General features: G+C 35.8%; 1 protein-coding gene across 2 annotated transcripts in view; it reads right to left on the reverse strand.

Moving 5' to 3' along the window:
* The window catches only part of SGCG (sarcoglycan gamma), a 136,989-nt gene that overhangs the window by 106,325 nt on the left and 16,780 nt on the right, over positions 1-13,884 (reverse strand). The gene's annotated exons all lie outside the window — the stretch shown is intronic.

Below are 13,884 nucleotides of genomic sequence, written 5' to 3' on the forward strand. Positions count from 1 at the left end.
GGACAGTGGCCTCTAAGACTAGTGAGACTACCTATGTGAGCAACAAATCTGTACACAATGAATGTTTTCCAATAACACGCTCCCCAACATGATACAGGAAACCAGTACACCCATTAAATCATACAACGTAACCTCTACAGGAGAGGCCAAAAGACAAATGAGCATTCAGGAGATTCTTCTGTATTTAGTTGTATCTTTATGCTTAAGAAGGATTTTATATCCCACATATTAAAAGGATTTTGCATCCCTCCCTTGTCTTTCATTGCAAGAGAATAGTTTTAATACACATCTCATTGCCAGTCAGTGGTTTGCTGGCTAGTACCAGATGTCTTCGTTTCATGAAATTGGTGGTAGTGACGGTTTTTCTTCACCCACGTTCAATCAATCTGACATAACTATGTGGGCAATCTCGGATGGATACTTGGTTACTCCTCAAACCATGGCTTAGAATGGACAAGTCATATAAGGAATTGGGAATACAAAGTTTAAGTGGGCTACACTTACCAGAATCATGTCCTAAAGCATGAAAACAAATGGGTTGAGGATGCTTTCTGGGCCAAATTCTGCATTTTTTTTTCTGGTTCCAAGAAATGCATTGGTTTACACAGTTCTTAATTCTGATTTTACGAAATGCCCAAATGGTAGTTTGTATCTTCAGTGTTAATTACTTTACTAAGTTCATTGATTTACACAGGAAGTATTACTCTCTAGTGACATACAATTCTTAGGAGTCTATCTGCTGGTTGCTCTTTTGCTTTTTTCCCCCCCCAAATCTTTAGCCTGCTTTGAGAGTCTTCCTCAAAGCTGACCTCTTACAGTCATGACCTTTCTCTTTCTTTCCTGCGTTGAACACTATGATATTTTGGAATGTTGCTCACATCTACCAACTGACTCTACAGAGCACTAATTCAAGTATACTAGGTTCATGTATTTAATCCCCAGTCCATGTTGTCTGAGCAAACATCAAGCAGAATGGAAGCAGATGAGTGTTATTCCTCTTTGGTTTCTCAGCAAGAGAGAAGGGAAAAAGAAAATTAAAAGGAGAGAAATCTGTACCGACTGATCCCAGCAGTGTTGCCAGTTGGTGTTTGTTTTGTGACACTGAGATCTGTCTCTGCATCTACTGGTCTATGATTGCTATGCTCCTTGAAGCATCAGTATACAATCCAGCATACTTTCTTTGTGTGAAGCTTAGACAGTCTAATGGTGGGAACAGACAGCAGTCATCAGCACTTTGCTAGAACTCCCTTAAACTGAGGTCTGTATGCTTCACTTACCTATCCCCTACATAAGCTTGAATTTTCCTGATACATCAGTGCTGTGGCACAGCAATTCTACCTGGGTTCAGTTTTCTTTTTCTTTCTTACTTTTATCTATACACTTTAATCATACAGACATGGATTGGGATACAGAGGTAGAGATGAAATGCTGTGCACTAAGCATTGTAAACTGACATTGTAATATGGGCTTTAGAGAAACATACAATCAATTTCTGATTAGATAGGCTGTACTCTCTTTGTTCCAATAAAGAGCGAAATTAAGAAAACATCTAATTTATGTGATCACCTTCTAAAATCTGAAGTATTCTGTTAGAAAACAAACAAAAAATCCACCAAGTCTATCCATACTGCATGTAGTTAATTTACACCCTAGTACAGACCATAGATACCACAAATACTATATATCATGTCCTAATTTTTAAATTGTTTTAACGCTCACAAATGTGTTAAGCGATCTTATAACTTAGAAAGCTTTAGTCCTTACACTGTATTATTCCAAATATTACTCACAGTGATAAATTGGTTCCTTAAGCCACAGTCTTGCAGAGACATACACATGAATAAGACTAGAATTTCTTTTTTTTTTTTTTTTTTTTTTGTAATTCCTAGACTACAGAGGGATCAATGTCAAAAAAATGTCAATGTGTAAGGATAAACTTTAATTTTCATGTAACTGTAGTACATTCAATTATCTGGTCTTGTTTGGTCCATATCTGGCAAGCCAAAAGATACATCAAATATATTAGTATGGTTTCATGGGTTACATTAGTGGTTTTTGTTTATTTTCTACTATTATTTCTAATTGTGGCACATTATTTAAGTACCTTAGGTAGATTTCTTTCTTTTCATGTACTAATCAAAATTTGGAACAATGATTTGCTTATTAACTATACAATCTCAATAGCTAGCTGTTCTCTGCATCTTCTCCTTACACTAGCAAAGATGAGCAGGTAATTTTCTCTTGTTAATTATTTTATGGCTTGACAAAAAATATGGAGGAAATATGTCAACCTAATTCATCTTTAATTATAGTATTGGCGTATAATAAAAAATCAATATAATTAACAGAAAACATTTGGCTATATAAATTTTTAAATTGCTTATTAGGAAATAAATATGAAAAGCAAACACAGATTTATAATCCCATTTCATAATCCCATGCTTAGTAAACAGCAAAATTAATACAGTTATATTTATCTATGAAAAATATGATAGCTACCTTAAACCTCTTTTTTTCAAAAACTTTTATTGGAAGTACATGAAATTAACTGATTATTCAGTGTAAACCCAGGGAATAGATCCAGCAGAGGGCAAAGGACCCAGTTAGCAAGATGAGCTAAAAAATTGCAAGACAAACAGATGGACACATATGGCAGCTAGCAGTGTGTCAATTTCTTATGAACTGAAGTTAAGAAAAAAGCAAGTTATACTCATGTTGCATTCCCAGAAGATAACTAAGCATAAATAACATTGAAACATTTTTTTTCTTTAGTGAAATGGTAATTTTCATGGTAATGGTATTTTTAATACACCAATACAGTGAAGGCTCTGTTTCAATTCCTAAGGGCCAATAATCATTTTAAACTCTGAGTTACATATTGAATGTATTTGGTCCAGAAGAAGCACTACTGATAACTCACTGTCACTGCAAGATGCTTCTCTGTATTCAGCAGATTGCAAAACAGCATCAGTAACAACGCTGTATATTAACAAATCTCATACCTCATTCCCAAATCAATTACAGTCACTAGAGTTCTTGCTTTCACCTGCTGTAGTAAGGATCCAAAAAGGATACTTGTGAAAATACATTAAATTCCCCAAATTAGCGTCTTCCTGAATGCGAATAGCATAGACTTTCTGGGAACTCGTTTCCCATCGATTTCAGAAGTTTGGGGTAATGCCCATCTCAGTTACCACGGGAAGGGGTGAGATGGCTTTGGAGATAATCTATAGCATACCAAATTGTATGTTTACTTACTATATTGAAACTAACACTCAGTCTTAAGGGAAAACACAGAGAATAAATTTAAGGCAGAATGTTTGCAGTCATTAGAAAATCGCGACATACAAAACTGCTAAGATAACTCGCTTTAATAACTCATTAGAGTTACCACAAATAACTCTAATAACAAAATCTTAAAGTGCAATTTTGTTAGTGAAATTACCAAAAGTCTATCTGCTCCATTTGTGTTAGTCTGGGTTCATAATCAGAAGCAATAACCTTTTGTATAAACTATGTAAAAATCTAAATTTTTGGCTTAAGACACTGAATAATTAATTAAAAGAGAATGGATATTTTATAAGGAAGGAAACATAGGAAGCTACTGAAAATTTACACTAAAAAAAAATCTCCAAAATAAAAGCGTTACAAGCTAGCATGCTTTGAAATATTTCAAAGCAGTGAAAGTTGAAAATTTTCATAAACGACTCAAACCATAGCAATGCAGAGAATTTGGCTGCTGTAGACCATTTGCTGAATGTCTTCCATTTTCTTTATAGAACTTATGAAATCAAGATGAAAGCAGAAAAGGATTTTATGACTGAAGTAGTCACAGAATCACAATGAGAGCTCTAAAGCAACAGGAAGGGCTGAAACAGAGAGAGCTGTGTGTATGCCGTGTGCTCCACCTGGAAAGATGAACTGCAGTTAACCTATAAAGTAGAAGCCGGTAACAATATAGGTCCCAGCCAAGTTTAGGGCAAAAAATGAAGTCCTACTGTACCACATCAATCAGTCCTTCTGCCAGACTTCTTTCATTGCCTTAAGAGCAATGACAGAGACATTATTGATCCAAGAAACCCTATATAGCTACAATATGACATTACTTTTTTTTTAAACAACCAGAAAAGAAGCAGTCTACTCAAAAAGATACTTTAGTTCCTATAAAAACTTTTTTTTAATGGTGAGTCCACTGAAGTTTCCTAAATTGTAAATAGCACATTGTCTTCCACTGTCTATAAATAAAATTTTACTTTCCCTCTTAAAATCTGTTTTGATGAGTAGCTATTGAACTTCATTTGAGATAAAATTTGCTCACATCGTATTAACTTTTCAACTGCTTCAACTAATTTATAAATAGGCACAAAATTTAGCGTTAAACCAAAATATTGTTATTGACCATGCATATATCACTAAAGTAGATGAATTTAAAGCTTTTTACCATACAGCTTAACTCAAGAGGCAAAAATAAATTCTCTTTTCATCAAACCCTCGTCTCTGAAACTCTAGTTCAGTGTTACATATGTGAATTCTCCTATCAGCAGTCTTAAGCACAGCACATTTTAGATAGACAAAGAAACACAGCTTATCACCAAATGTTTTTTTTTTTTGTAATGTTATTTTTTTTTTACCCTCACCCAATATCTTCTCTGGCTTCTCAGCTGAAAGGGCAGTCATATTCCTACCCTTTCTGTATCCTGATGTTCTTTGTTAGTCGTATTTCTGAATGATTGTAGCTTTCACAAAACCAAGGGGAAAAAAATCTCCTTACCAGTAATGGTGTTCTTCTCTGGGATAATTCACAAATGTATTTTAACAGAAGGCGTATTTATCCTAGTCACAAAAGACTGAAGTCCCTTGTGATGTCCACTGTAGGAACACTCTAGCCTCTGACTCACTACCATTGCATGAGACAGAACGTACCCACTACCTTTTCTGTATCATTGCCATCTTCAATCAATTCCTTTCAGGTGCAGAAACTTACGTGGAAAAGACTGATAAAAAAAAGAAAGTGGGAGACCAATGTATGAACAGAGTACAAAAGATTTTCTTTGAGGGGCTCACATACGTCTTCTAACAACAGATGACAGTATGCACTACCCAACCATCAATTAAGCAGTGGTGGTTTGAAAAGATCCCTTACAAGAGTGATTGTAGATGTTGGGAATGACACAGTACTTGATACGTGACTGCATAGCAAGATGTCTGAGGACAGATGTAAAGAATATGGCTACTGGAGTCACTCAAGTACTGGTAAAATGGTGGTATCGTAACAGGTCCAAACACAGCTACATACATGTTAGAACAAACTGCTATGCTGGAACAGCAGAACCTGCTACCCACAGTGGAAACGGGCAGCTAGGACACTTTCTTCAAGGCTTACACATGCAAAGGTGAAGTAAGAACAGCTTTTCGATGTTGAGTAACGATACAGAGCTAGCTCTGGAAGCATGAGGCCAAGAACACCAGGAGGTGAATCTCCTAGATTGGTTTAATGGAATTTTGATCCAACCTCCGGACAGCACCAGGGAAATAAATATACAGAGGGACATTCTGTCATCCAAAAGGACATGCTCTACATTTCTGTAACCTGGATTTCATTGGCCATTCTACTGTCTCATCACTGAGCATCAGAAGGTCCTTCTCAAATTATTCAGTTGATCCTAATTCTTACTCCTTTCAAAACATGTTATCATCAGACTTTCAAACCCTTGAACAACCTTTTTTCTGGGTCATTTCTGTGACAGTACAACTTATGTGTGTTATGCAAGACCTGTGTTATGCACTGCAAAAAATTTAGCATATATTCCTACTCCCTGTTTTTCACATTTTAGCCATCTGTTTATCCTTTCAGGTACCCTTCTACTTGTGCCATGGCTGCTTTGTTTCTTAAACTTCTGCTTAGGGAATCTCTTGAAAGCTTTTTAGAAATCTAAGAAACCTATAATCAATGAGATCATTTTTATTGACGTAATTTTCTAGGTGCAGGGAAACATGATACTCATACATCTGGAATGAAAATTCAATTGTTCGAAAGGTCAATCTAAAGTTTGAAAGCAAAAACATCTGGACAGATTTTAAGTCAATAGTGTACAATCATTTGCTTTATCAGGTTCTTTTCATGGCTGCTTTGCCTTTATGATACATACTTCAGAATCTAAGAATTTGATTTATCTCATTTCTTTAAGGATTTTTAACTTCTAAGTGTACAACAACGAAAACCTATGTTAAAAAGGTGTATCAAAAACTTCTAAGATGCATCAAAGAACTGAAATTACACATGACAATGCTGAAGACTGACAGAATGTAACAAAGCTTTTATTTTAGCATCCAATTTTCTGAGAATTAAAGAACAAGTATCAATGTGGTAGCAGTATTGAAATGAAAGTTGAAAACTGTCAACTTTTGATAAGAAGATTATTTTTAAAGATCAAAAAAATAGTCAAACGTCCCTAAGTCAAAGGAGAGCAAATTAACAGCTTAAATGTTCACAGCTACATAAATTAGTTACACACTAAAATACACAGAGAGAATCTTTGTGTTAGACTTAATTGTATTGAGTCAGCTTACTGTTTACAGAAATGCAAAGAGGCTATAATATTAATCAAAATTGCATAGAATTTGGATTGTATGAAATAGCTTCTACTGTCAGTGTAAAGAAACATGCTGGTTTAGTCAGGTAGAGTTAATTTACATATTTCATGAGCCAGCGGAAGAAATTCTGAAACCTACTGTGGCAACCTATGCAAAGCACAGGTCAATCTTTTAGCAAGCAGCCTTGTGGATGATGTCCATGGCTTCAGACTCTTAAGATAAAGGACTATAGCTATCCAAACATCTAATTATGTAACATAACTTTGTTTCAAGGGAAAACAAATGAAAGACAAAAAAAAAAAAAAAGCTTTATCAGGCTTCTAGGTAGATCTATTAGGAATGAGAGTACTCTCATAATTGTTTAGAAGTCCTGATATATGAAAGTGGAAGAAAATGAAAAAGCTCTATTTCTGGATGTAGAACAGTGACTAAACAAACATTCCTGAAAAGAGATCTTATGTTTTTACCAAGGAAGTAAGTGGTATATAAAACTGTAGGTTCCTATTTATGTCGACTATACCATGTAAGGAATCCTTCTTATCTTTCAGTGTATACTTTTTCTCATGATGCTTTTCACCTACTGTTCAGAAATTTCTTGTACTTATGATGAAGGAAAGATTACTCACTGTACATTTCTTTTAAATGGGATGCCTTACATTCACACTGTGTGCATACTTTCTTTGTGTTAGTGTCTGCACACTGATGCGGGTGTTGAAAGCGTTACACCTGGATGCCTTTTGCATCTGCAGAAATATGTGTCACCTTATCTTCTGCCATAAAATGCAAGAATAAAATGGCGGTGATTATCACAGGATTCCAGATTCCTTTGAAGCCTAGGTCTTGTAATAGGATGAGTCCTCCAGAATAGGTAAAGGAAGGCTAGTGAATGTGCATGTAAGCAATACATACATATAGAGGAACTTTCTATACTTCTTTCTCCTAGGTACTTTCCAGCTGAACATTCACGTATGAGCAAGGTCAGGGAGCTCTGCCATAGTAAGTGGAAGTTGATTTTAAAACTCTCTGAGGAAATCTGTTCTACCAAACAAATGCAGCTTGCCTATGCAGCAACAAACTAGTTAATGAAAATCTGAATGGCATTAATGCTAGCTACCTTACAAATACTTTAGATTAGTATATGTATGTATACGTATATAGTTCTGATGATGTGATTTGAACACCAGTGGAAAACACTCAGATTTAAACTGACAGGATCACTTCAGAAGTTTTGAGCTACCTTTCAACAATTTGGACAGTCCGAACAGACATGGTGGTGCCTTTTTGATTTACTGGTTACAGAAACTGCTACAGAAAATCACTGAAATGGTCAAATAATCCCATCCTTTTTTTTTTCCTTTTTTTTTTTTTTGTAAAAGTCAGACACCTACTGGGTTTTACCAAACAAAAAACAAAAACAACAACAAGAATATATATACAGAGAAAAAAAAAACAAAAACAAAAACATAAATTAGTATCCTTATTTCAATTCCATCCTGGAATTCCAATGCAGCTTTGGAACTTTGAAAATGTCTTGAGAAAACCCTGGGAAAACTACTGAATACAAAGGATGACACATAATAAAGCTTACATACCTCTAACTCTGACACAGATGATAACTGTAACCAAAACAAAGGCCTGTGGTATCTACAAATTGTGAAAGTTCTAATTGGGGTATAATTAATATTATTTACCTTGAACCCTAATGAGTACTAAAAATACTGCAAACAGAAGTGTAAAGTAAGTGTACTGCAAAAAGTGTATTAAAACACTGTAATCATAATCACTGTGCAACTATTCTGTAATACTGGGAGGACACAGCCAGACACAATGCATAAATATTTTATATAAATACGTGAACAAACCACCAATGGGACAAAAGATGTGTATAGATGCATGCGGCAGACCTCTAAGTAACAACAAACTGCTAAATAACAAAATAGGCACAAGATATGAGCAAGAGAGAGGACTGCAAATAGGCAGAACACCCTGTTCAAATACACAGAAAGGATGGCTGACAAGACAAAAGAAAATCAGTTAAGCAATATCAAGAGTAGGCTCCCCCCTTTTCTGGGAAGAGAGGCAAAGAGGATAAAAACGTGAAGAGGAAAGACAGAGAAAAGGACAAACCTGCATCAGTTCTGTCTTCTCTCATCAAAGAGCTCTCAGCTCTGATCATCTTGACCTCAGTGACTAAATCCAAAGACCTAAGTCATCAGAGGTTAATTGTATGGCATCATCTCTGTGATTGTATATACTCACAGCTAACCTGAAATATGATTGCTAAAGACTCATATTTTCATATATATATGTAGTGATAGTGATGTATTAATTAGTGATGTAATTAATTAGCACAAATTGTGCTGTTAATGAATTCAGCAGTCTTCTTTTAAATTTAAAACCAGCTTGATTTGTCAGTCTGCTAAATATTCCTTCTTGTTACAGCAATCTATGTCCTGAATTTATATATGTATTTGTGTACTTGTATCTACATGTATGTATACCTATGATAATATACACACAAACACACATTCAGCTATAGCAATAAGGGCATATTCTCAGAGGTATACAAAATTAGTAAGTATGAATCTTGAGTATTCTTACAAAGTTCCAGTTGGACATGGGATTCCTGATAGCTGGAAAAATTTAAGCAATTGTTTATGCAACTGTAACTATAGTGCCACTCTATTTCACTCTTTTCCTGGTTTACACAGCTGTCATAGCTCATGAAGTAGGTCCTGAATGCATGGGATTGCAAAAGTAAGGGTTATGGAATACCAAACTTAATTTGCCATTCATCACAATTTCAGGAGGCATGTGTTCAGGGTGAATAAAGCTCAGGTTTTGCAAAACCTGACATCTTCAACTTCAAAATATGGTGGAGAAAGAGCAGAGAAAAATGAAGCAGCACAGAAAGGGAGTCATATCATACAGAAAGAACAGAAAGGGAGATAATATCATACAGTTGCACAGAAAGGGAGATAATATCATACAGTTGGCATAACTGGCACTTCAGGATAGGGTGAAGGAATTTTCTGTTTTAGCAAAGAGGAATGTCACCCTACTGTTGTACTCAAGGCCCCAGTCCTTTTTTCCAGAAGACACATAAAACACCTGAACTTCTTCATTTATTTCAGGTGGTCTACAAAGATATAAATGGCTGTTTTACCAGTGCTTTTCAGGCAGCAGGCACAAAACTATCCTTCCCTTCTCTTTTTTTCCTTCACTAGCAGTTTCAGGAAAAAAAAAAAAAAGAAAAAAAAAAACAGTAAAATTGACCTCTGTCATCATTCTCAGGATCATAGGTTGTCACTTAGCCACCATCTGCCATGCAGTCCCAGTCAAAGCGTTGTCAGAGTTATTTGTTATACATGTGAAATGCACTGGAATGACTCTAGCCTAGACGTCCACACAGAAAACTTCAGCTTTTGTTCTTCAGTATGGGTCCTTGAGGGTGCCAAGCCTAAGAATCAGAGGCCAGGTATTCAGGACTGAAACATTTCATATTTTTGTCTCCACTGACATTTCTGATGTTTCAGACCATGACTCAGGAATACACAATCCCTATATGTAGTCCATCTAGATACTCGGCAAATCACTTTGGACTGACTTACAATTTAACTTCCAGGGGATGGTAGAAAAGTTACTGACTGAAGGAAGATTCTTTGACCAAACTTCAGGCCCAGGGAAAGAAGGAAAGAAAGACTGGGCCTCACTTCCTTTGCTGTTTTCATAGGGACTTCCTGGAGTAAGAAGGCAGTGAAAACATGCCATGGTACAGTATTATTTCACGGCAATGAGTAGGCACATGAAATACAGATAATGATTCCGCACAGCACACGTGCTAAGAATTTACACAGGTTGAAGAAGGAAGGTGGACAAATTCCTGGAAAATAAATCCATCTAAAACTGCCACATACAAAGGCATGCCATCTACCTTTGCAAATTCTTGAAACATGCATTGCTAGAGTGCAGGGTAATATCCTGAGAGATATCACTAAAAGCTCGATGTTTACTGTCCTTGTATTCTTTCCTACACATTTGGTGTGAGTGACTGTTAAGAAACAGACAAGATGGAGCTGGAGCATTTCCAAAGTTTATCATAAATACAGCACTGGAGATATTTTATTAGCATCCCACACACCTTTCATGTTAAGGTGAGCAAAGGCATAATTCATTTCTACCTGCAAGAGGTCTAGACTGAGCTGTTGTCCTTGTATTGGTCTCACCAATTTGCTGCCAGCTCTGGAGCAGGGCATGCACGGCACCCATCACAACATAGATTAATGTTCTGAGGCTGATCAGAGTGTCTTGGGAATAGCAAAGAATGCTATTCTGTCCATGTTGGAAGGAATCCAGGCCATTAAAAGAAGTCACAGACATGCAATGCACATTCACCTGATAAAAACCAGTCAGGGAATCCACAAGTCTTCCTTGCCAGTCCACAAACCTCTGTAAAGAGCTATATACTGCAGACGCCACAGTTATATGCATTATTAAGGCAAGACAGTATTTGTTGGTGGTTTTTATTTTAATTATTGTTTATTTTATAAGTCTGTATACAAGAAGTTCAGTGTTACAAACTGCATTTCCTTTCTTTCAATCTAATAACATTTGTCTTTATTTAGCTTGCAGGAGATAAATCACAATTCTTTGCAGTATTCATATTTATTTCAAGAACTTTAAAAAGTATGTCATAAATACAACCTAAGTTGCCAGTGTGCCAAACCCTGTAAATATGAAGAAATTTATATTCTTTTGGCTGTGACCTATAATTCTTCATGATGACAGCTTGGACATGTAATGTATTTGCAAAGATCACTTATCCCTCCCTCAGAAGGGCAACTTAACCTGTCCTTGACATCTGTTAATAATTATTACTACGTCCATGATTGCCTGATTACATATCCTGTACCAGATATTTCTCATAATAGTTTAAACAGGTGTGGTATATTTCAAGAATATTAATATTCCAAACACCTAATATTTACAAATATTTAAGATCTGTCATAAGACTGACTTTCACTGATAAGCAACAGATTTTTTTCTTTTACCTATGCAATGTGAGATAGCTGTTTTTTATAGGTTCTTGAAAAGGGTGATACTCATGCATTGCTAATGAGCAAGAATTCACTTGATGCTTAGCCTTCTCTCAGCTACTGTTTTTTCCAGAGAGCCTTCACTGTCAGGCCACTGTCTGAACCGATTGTATCAGCAATAGTTTCACGATCCACTTCTGGTGCTTTTTTCTCAAGATCACAGAATGGTTGAGGTCGTAAGGGACCTCTGGAGGTCACCTGGTCCAAAACAGATCCTTGGGACAACAGTCAAGGAACAAGCACTTACTGATACCTGTAGTGCACTTCCAGTGGGCCAATATTCAAAAAGCACACTTGTTGTCACACGGTGGCATATGCAATCTCGTGCCAATGGAGAGGCCATAAGCGCTTGGAAAAAAGATAGTGGCTGGAACTAGATGGCCATCACAGAATAATCCACAGCCTTTTCCCTGTATTGTCCCACTGTTTTTTTTTTTTTCTAATTATTATTATTATTATTTTATTTTATTTGGAAAAGAGGAGTTCAAGAGAAGGGCTAATCAACTGGTTTTGATGGTAGCAGCTCACTTCAAACTACCTGGAGTAGCATACATGGAAGTTCATAGTGAATATGTAGTGAGCCTAATATTTCTGGGAAGAATGCCTTTTTTTTTTTTTTTTAATTGGTTATAACACTTTATTTTCAGTTTTGCAATAATATAAAGGAAAAGTTGAGGACTGACACATTTGGTAAATGTTCTCCCCTTGGCCAGAAAAGTTACTGTAACCTTGTTTGTTACTAATAAAAGAAAACCAAGATATAGTTTTTTTCTTTACTTGATATATCTGAACCACCTGCTAGTATTGCTTTCGATCAGTTATTACATAAAGGTCAAGCTGCTTTGACACCATGCCGTTTCGATAAGGTGCTTCCACGATTAAGCTACAAAAAACACTGTGACCTTAAAGTTACTATCAATGCAAGTTTGATGGAAATATGAAAAAGCGATTTGTGTAACCAGGAAACGTTACATATCAAAATGCATCAACAAGTCCATCTGAGATGAATACATAACCAAATATATAAAATGCATTTATTAAGGGGTTGGTGTCCTAGAACCTCTTCTGAGGTAACATTAAGGGATTGGTGTCCTAGAACCTCTTCTGAGGTAACCTTGACTATGTATCAGGATTCCATTCTGCTATACCTTGCAAGAGGTTAACAAAATAATAGTAAGGAGCTGTGATAAAGTACAACAGTGTTTTTTTTTTTTTCCTCAGTTATAAAAATATTGATTCCATGATCTATCTGCTGAAATAAATTGTGATTTCTTGTTACAATTTCAGCAAGGCTGGTTGTTTCAAAAATAAAAAGGAAGGAAAAGTTTAAAAGAGATAATTGAATTCTTATAAAATTGCAACATTAACTGACACTTGTAAGTAACACTATGCCTTCTGCCAGTGAACAAAAGGTTACATGGCATGGGAAGTATCTCCTGTCACTAAAAATGCTGTGCGATTTATCTACTGGGAAAGCTGGAGCCTATTTAGGCTATTTACAAAGTTAGAACACTATGAATTTATTATAATATTAGATACATAACGGAAATACAGCTTCTCAGTGACATATTACTATGTATTCCCTGCATTTGCATCAAATCTAGGTTAGATTTGCTACTAAATTGCAAGGTCAATACTCCAAGAGACACAAGGCATTTTCAATGGCATCAAATGGTGTCATATCTTACCTGAGTAGTTATTTCTACAGACAGAAGTGAAGCATTCCAGGACATACAAGACAGGGTAATAATATGCAAAAGAAAAACAAAGAAAATGAATAAAAGACAAAAACAAAATGAAGGAATGAGAAAGGGTGGAGTAGATGGAAACAACCTGTAGTGGTAAAACACACTGTCAAGGAACAGCTGCAGGTAATGATGTTAGGACAATATATGGAGAAATAAACAGGAACAGATATATGTAATATATATGTACATACATATAAAAGGAAGATGATGCAGCCATGTAAAAAAAGCATATTCACACAATCTCATATTCAACTCAAAATTCTTAAATCTCTAATTGTTTTTAGAATAGCAGGCTGCCATTGAAAATTATGTTTTGATGGCCTGGTAATAACAGATACATAACCTGCTAATGTCATCAGTGTCTCCATTTACTCAGGATACAGGACTGTTGCATAGCTATGGATGATGACTAGTGATAACTCACATGAGGAAGCAAAACAGTAATG

Source organism: Cygnus atratus, chromosome 1 (genome assembly GCF_013377495.2).
Source record: "Cygnus atratus isolate AKBS03 ecotype Queensland, Australia chromosome 1, CAtr_DNAZoo_HiC_assembly, whole genome shotgun sequence".
NCBI lineage: Eukaryota > Metazoa > Chordata > Aves > Anseriformes > Anatidae > Cygnus > Cygnus atratus.